The sequence below is a fragment of the Equus asinus genome, chromosome 27, assembly GCF_041296235.1.
Source record: "Equus asinus isolate D_3611 breed Donkey chromosome 27, EquAss-T2T_v2, whole genome shotgun sequence".
Taxonomy (NCBI): Eukaryota; Metazoa; Chordata; class Mammalia; order Perissodactyla; family Equidae; genus Equus; species Equus asinus.
Window position 1 is genome coordinate 38,919,170 of NC_091816.1, and position 6,003 is coordinate 38,925,172.

General features: G+C 47.9%; 1 protein-coding gene across 8 annotated transcripts in view; it reads right to left on the bottom strand.

Annotated features, from left to right (window-relative positions):
• Window positions 1-5,762, bottom strand: part of FBXO25 (F-box protein 25) — a 63,367-nt gene extending 57,605 nt beyond the window's left edge. The window contains exon 1 of one of the 8 annotated variants that reach the window (XM_014867389.3): window positions 5,514-5,762. The gene's annotated coding sequence lies outside the window, so the exon portion shown is untranslated. Of the gene's footprint in view, window positions 1-5,442 lie in introns of all 8 variants that reach the window. The other 7 variants (XM_070500100.1, XM_070500099.1, XM_044760458.2 and 4 more) reach the window with 7 other exon arrangements.
• Window positions 5,763-6,003: the final 241 nt, after the last annotated feature.

Consider the following 6,003-nt stretch of genomic DNA (forward strand, 5'->3'; position numbering starts at 1 on the left):
AATGCAATGTCTCGTTCAACTCTGTTATCCCAATTACATTGAACAATGCCAGACATGCAAGAGAAGCTTAAGAAACATTGAATGAGTGAATGTATATATAGATCCATGGCTCAGGAGAGAAAGGCTGGAGAGAGAGACAGGAAAATCATCAGTCCTAGACACTAATCAAAGCCATGAGAATATCACAGAGTATACATACATGGGAAGAGAGCTGAGGAAAAAACTCTAAGAGGCACTGACATTTAAGGGACAGACAGATGAAGATGAGCCAAGGAAGGAAACTGAAAAGGAACAGTTAGAGAGGTATGGGGGAAAGTAGCAAATCAGGAGAAGAACGCATTTTAAGAAAGAAATGATTGACAGAGAGAAAAATGTTATAACAAAGCCAATATGATTAAGAAGTGAAAAGTATACACTGAATTTAGCTACAAAAAGGTAGCTAATAATTCAATCAAAAATAGTTTCAATAGGGGCCTGCCTGGTGGCGCAGTGGTTAAGTGTGTGCATTCTGCTTCAGCGGCCTGGGGTTCACCAGTTGTCCCGGATGCAGACATGGCACCGCTTGGCAAGCCATGCTGTGGCAGGGGTCCCATGTATAAAGTAGAGAAAGATAGGCACGGATATTAGCTCAGGGTCAGTCTTCCTCAGCAAAAAGAGGAGGATTGGCGGCAGATATTATCTCAGGGCTAATTTTCCTCAAAAAAAAAAAAGTTTCAATAGAGTAGTGTGTTATATTACTCTCATGTGCAAAACAGACTGGGTATTCCACTAATGGGGAATATTTACATCATAGAGTACATGAGAGATGGAAGTGTTCAAATACCATCTCCCAATTACATTTACTACAACTAACAAAAAACATACTATTAAGTAGGCATTTATACTGGTTGGAAGAGACAAAAAAAGTTCAGAAGGAAATTAGAAGTCTTCAACATTCCTGGATCAACCACAAGTGCTTACTTCCTGAACTGGAATTGAGTTTATATCTGAAACATATGAAGTCATTTTCATTTGGACCAAGAGAATCTCCACATCTTGTTAAACTAACATAATCAGAACACATCTTTTTCAGTCACATAATGATTCACTTAAATTCTTGCTTTAGAAGATACTGATAAATCATGCCTTAAATCTCAGCACTATTTTGATAAGCCTCGTCTTGCAGACTTGTCTCACAACTACTGATCCCCCTAAAACGCAAAAGCAACCCCCTACTTAAGAGATAACCCACAGAACTACCCAAGATGGTCTCTGACAGTACACGTCTGACTTGCTGATGTGTGAAGCTTCAGAAACAGGCCAGAGAACGCTCCTACAAAGGAAGGGTAGTAGTATGATGTAGCAGATGATGCTTAAATGGCAAATTTTGTCGCATAAAACACGTACAAGAGAAAAATGTCTGTTAGAACCATCTCTGACAAGTGCCAAGGTATCTTCAATACCATATTAAAACTGTGGACTCAGAGTTCTGTGTTTAAGAAAAAAAGTCAAGTGGCAACTGTGCAGAATACTGCTAAGCAGACCACATACAGGATTACTTCTACAACAAACATTTAAGCACTGACTAAATGTGTTATTGTGCTGTGTCCCTTCCCTAAGGTGTGCCCTCTAGCTGAGGGACTAAAAACAGGAAAACCCACACACAACACAATAAAGTAAATATATGTAAAACATACAAAAATACACACATCTGTGAAATCTGTAATCTGAGTGCTGAACGAGAGTAGAGAGGATAACTAAAGGAAATTCAGAGTAAAAAGCAGACCATCCGGGAAAACTCTGAAGAGAACTAGGACATGAGCTTGGCCTTGACACATGGTTAGATCTTAAGGGAACAGAGAAGCAAGGAAAAAATTCCAGCCATAGCAATGCGGGTGAAAAAACAGGAAGATGGAACACAGGTGACACATTTGACAATAATAAGCAGTATAGGTTGGTTGAAATAGAACTCTATGGGAAGATTGGCAGGTAGAAGCCAAGAAAGGTGGGTAGAAGCCAGATCATGGAGAATGTTGACTATCAAAGTTGTCTGAACTTTATTCTCTAAATAATTAAGTTTTTGAGCAATGTAGCGACATGAGCAGTGCTGTTTTGAGAATAATTTGCCAAGGCCTGCAGGACAGACTGAATGGGACAATGGAGGCAGAAAGTACAACTAATTAGGCAACAGAAACTTCTGACATCTCAGCTGACAAAATATTTCAAAACTTGACACAGAAACTTTGTACTTATCTCTTTAGACACTATGCCCACTCACCATGTAATACACTTATATTCAGGCCTCACAAACAATCCGTGTAACACCACTTACTCAAAGTTTCCACTGTAAAGTTAAGAATCAGTTTGGTGTTTCCAGCAAGATAATCAATTCTTTTACAACTACCAAAACTCTAGAGATCATTCACTTTGACTTTAACAACTCTGTGAGAAACGAATATAGTTGGTCTGAATTTTTCAGCTGCTAAGTGTATTTCCATGGGTTGGAAGGAGTCAAATGCAACTAAATGGACAACGCAAATAAAAAATTGTACATTTCTAAGGTTCTTCTTTTCAACACAGAGGAAAAGACTTGTTTCGCTGAAGATGTATATTTCCATAGATTTGTCATGTTACGCTCTTTGAATCACAATCAAGCTTTATTTTAAAGTATAATCTTATACAGTTCTTGAACTAAAGCACAGACTCTGGAAGCAGAGTTACTACAAACAATAACAAAAAGCCATCGGGGAGCACGGGGAGGACATGGGGGTGGATCAGGCAGGACATGTGGTGGAGCACTGACAGGACATGCAGCGGAGCAAGGACAGGACATGGGGCAGAGCACGGACAGGACATGGGGCAGAGCACTACAGGACATGTGGTGGAGCACTGACAGGACATGCAGTGAAGCAAGGACAGGACATGGGGCAGAGCACTGACAGGGCATGGGGCAAAGCACTACAGGACATGGGGTGGAGCACTGCAGAATAGGACCTCACCAAGTTCATTTGCGAGTGGAAACTTCTGACATTAGAGTCAGGACTAACCAAGAAGTGTCTTTCCTTCAACAAGCATACTTTTCGTTAACTAATGATAATAATAACAGCACACGTTTATTAGATCTTAGTATGGGTTAGGCATTATCTTAAACAATTTACCTCTATTACCTCATTTAGTCCTTACCACTACCCTACAAGGTAGGAATGTCATCATCCCCATTTTACAGGTTTAATTCTCTATTTTATAGATGAAGAAACTGAAGCAAAAGGTTTGGTGGAGCTTGGAGTTACACTCAGAGGACTCACTCCAGTGTCCTTGCTCTATCACTGTTTCTACAGTAGCAATTCCTGAACATCCTATGAAAACAGATGTCATAACACAGTGAGGGTTTTTTGCTCACCTTTTTACTTTATATTATATACATCACCAGATATGACCTAAAGTAATGATTGATTTAAATATAAAAACACTAAGACAAAGAAAACACGACAGGAAACATAACTCTAATAAATTGTAAAAGGCTACATGTATTTTGCTATTTGTTTTTAAGTTAGTTGAAAAGGAAATGGAATAACCACTATGGACAGCAGTTAACTGTAAGGGCAGAGCAAGAGCTAGCACTATATACACTATACACAAGAAACAAGTTGCAATGAAAATAACAGTATGACATTCAGAGAAAAAGACTGACAAAGGGGTTTCTTTCCCCCTTATTTCTTATTTTTCATCATAAATTTTGAGAAAATAATTTTCATTTCCTGAGATAAGAAAGAATGACTGGGTCTCAATTTGACAGACATTTGATCTTTTTTATTGCTTTCTTTTCCTTACAAGACTTCCAAATAACTTAAACAATGAATACGCTTATTAAGTGTGGAGGAAACTGATCCAGAAAGAACATCGAGAAATGGTAAATTGAGGGTTGAGAATCAGAAATGAGATTTACTGTAAAGGTGTGAGAGAGAATCACAGATGCTTCATGGAATTAGAGAACATGAAAAAAAGAGAAAGAGAAATGGAATATGAAAGAGTAAGAGAAAATGTGTCTTTTCTGATCTGGACTGGATGGTAAGGATTTGGAGGTGGCAAGAAAAGAGGGCTTCACAGGGAAACAGGATCCTCTGGATTCCTGAGTTTTCAAAAAGAGTCTGAAAAGGCCCAAGGAGAGCGATGGGACCCAGTTGGAAGACAGGCGGATCCGAGCTTACTTCGAAGGAAGGATGCAAACTTCACAAGGGTCAGCTGCAAGAGAAATACGTCAAGAAGGCACCGAAGAGAGAGCCGCAGACAAGGAACAGAGGAGAGAGAGAGGAGTGAAGCCGTGGAAGAGGCACAGAGTGGACTGCAGGGGAAGGGCAGTCACCGAGGCCGGGGTCCACGGAGAACGGGAACAAGGGGCTGTCGCCGAAGGGAGATGGAAGGGGCAGAGAGGGCGGCCCACACTGCGGGGGCAACGGCCGACGGGAGTCTGCATCGTGCTGCAGACAGACCGCCTCTGTCTGGAGCGCGGACCCCGCCCCCATCTCGTCCCAACCTGGAGCACCGACAACCTCAGTCCCCTCCCGTGGAGCACGGACGCCCCCCATCCCGTCCCAACTGGAGCGCAGACAACCTCAGTGCCCCTCTGGAGCGCGGACGCCCCTCATCCCGTTCCCGCTTGGAGCGCGGACAACCTCAATCCCCCACTGGAGCGCGGAAGCGCCCCCTCCGCCCCCACCTGGAGCGTGGACAACCTCAGTACCCACCTGGAGAGCGGACGCCCCTCCTTCAGTCCCCCGCTGGAGCGCGGACGCTCCTTACCCCGTTCCCATTTGGAGCGCAGACAACCTCAGTACCCCCCCTGGATAGCGGACGCGCCCCCCTCTCTGTCCCCACCTGAGGCGTGGACGTCAGTCCCACCTGGGGCGCGGACCCCCGCCATCTCGTCTCCACCTGGAGCTTGGACAACCTCAGTCGCCCCCTGGGGCTCGGAGCCCCCCCCATCTCGTGCCCATCTGGAGCGCGGAAAACCTCAGTTCCCCCCTGGAGGGCGGACGCCCCCCCTCCCCATCCCGTCCACCCCCTGGAACGGGGACGCCGCCGCCCCGTCCCTACCTGGGGCGCAGATACCCCTCCCCGACCCGCCCCAAAGCGCGGACGCCCCCCACCCCATCCCCACCTGGAGCGCAGACAACTTCAGTCCCTACCTGGAGCGCGGACAACCTCAGTCCTTACTTGCAGTGCAGACTCCCCCGACCCCGTCCACACCTGGGGCGCGGACGGCCCCCACCCCATCCCCACCTGCAGCGCGGACAACCTCAGTCCCTACCTGGAGTGAGGACGCCCCCCCCCCCCGTCCCCACCTGAAGCGTGGACAACTCAGTCCCTACCTGGAGCTCGGACGCCCCCCACCCCGTCCACACCTGGAGCGCGGACAACCTCAGTCCCTACCTGGAGTGTGAACGCCCCCGACCCCCTCCCCACCTGGAGCGCGGGCGCCCCCGACCCCGTCCCCACCTGGGGCGCCAACCTGGGGCCGAGAACGCCCGTCCCACCTGGAGCTCCACCGCCTCAGGGCCCCTAACGCCGCCACCACAGGGTTTATTGCCGGAAGTCGCCCAGCCCTGACCAGGGAGCCGCGGAGAAGTCCCGCCTCCGGCCGCGCTGATTGGCCGGCGGGGCTCCGCGGGGCTGTGTTGCTACCCTGCTCACCGCGGCCGCGGCGCGCGCATGCGCAATGGCGCCGCTTCGCCCCTGCCGGCGCGTGCTCGGTGAGCGCGGCGTGGGAAGCTGGAAGCGGCGATGCGTCGGGGCCCGGGTACCCGCTGTGCTCCCGCCGGAAGAGGTGGGGCTTGGATGCTGCTGAGGGCCCCGGCTGCGGTGAGACGCGCATGCTCCGACTCAGCTGTCAGTTTCCAGTCCAACCCTGCCCGGGACGCAGCGTGACTTTCAGTACCGGCTCGGATTTGCCCGCAACCTCCTGTGCGCTTCATCTTCCCTACTTCCTTTAAGACTCAAGTGCTTTCTGTTATAAGCCGTTTAGAG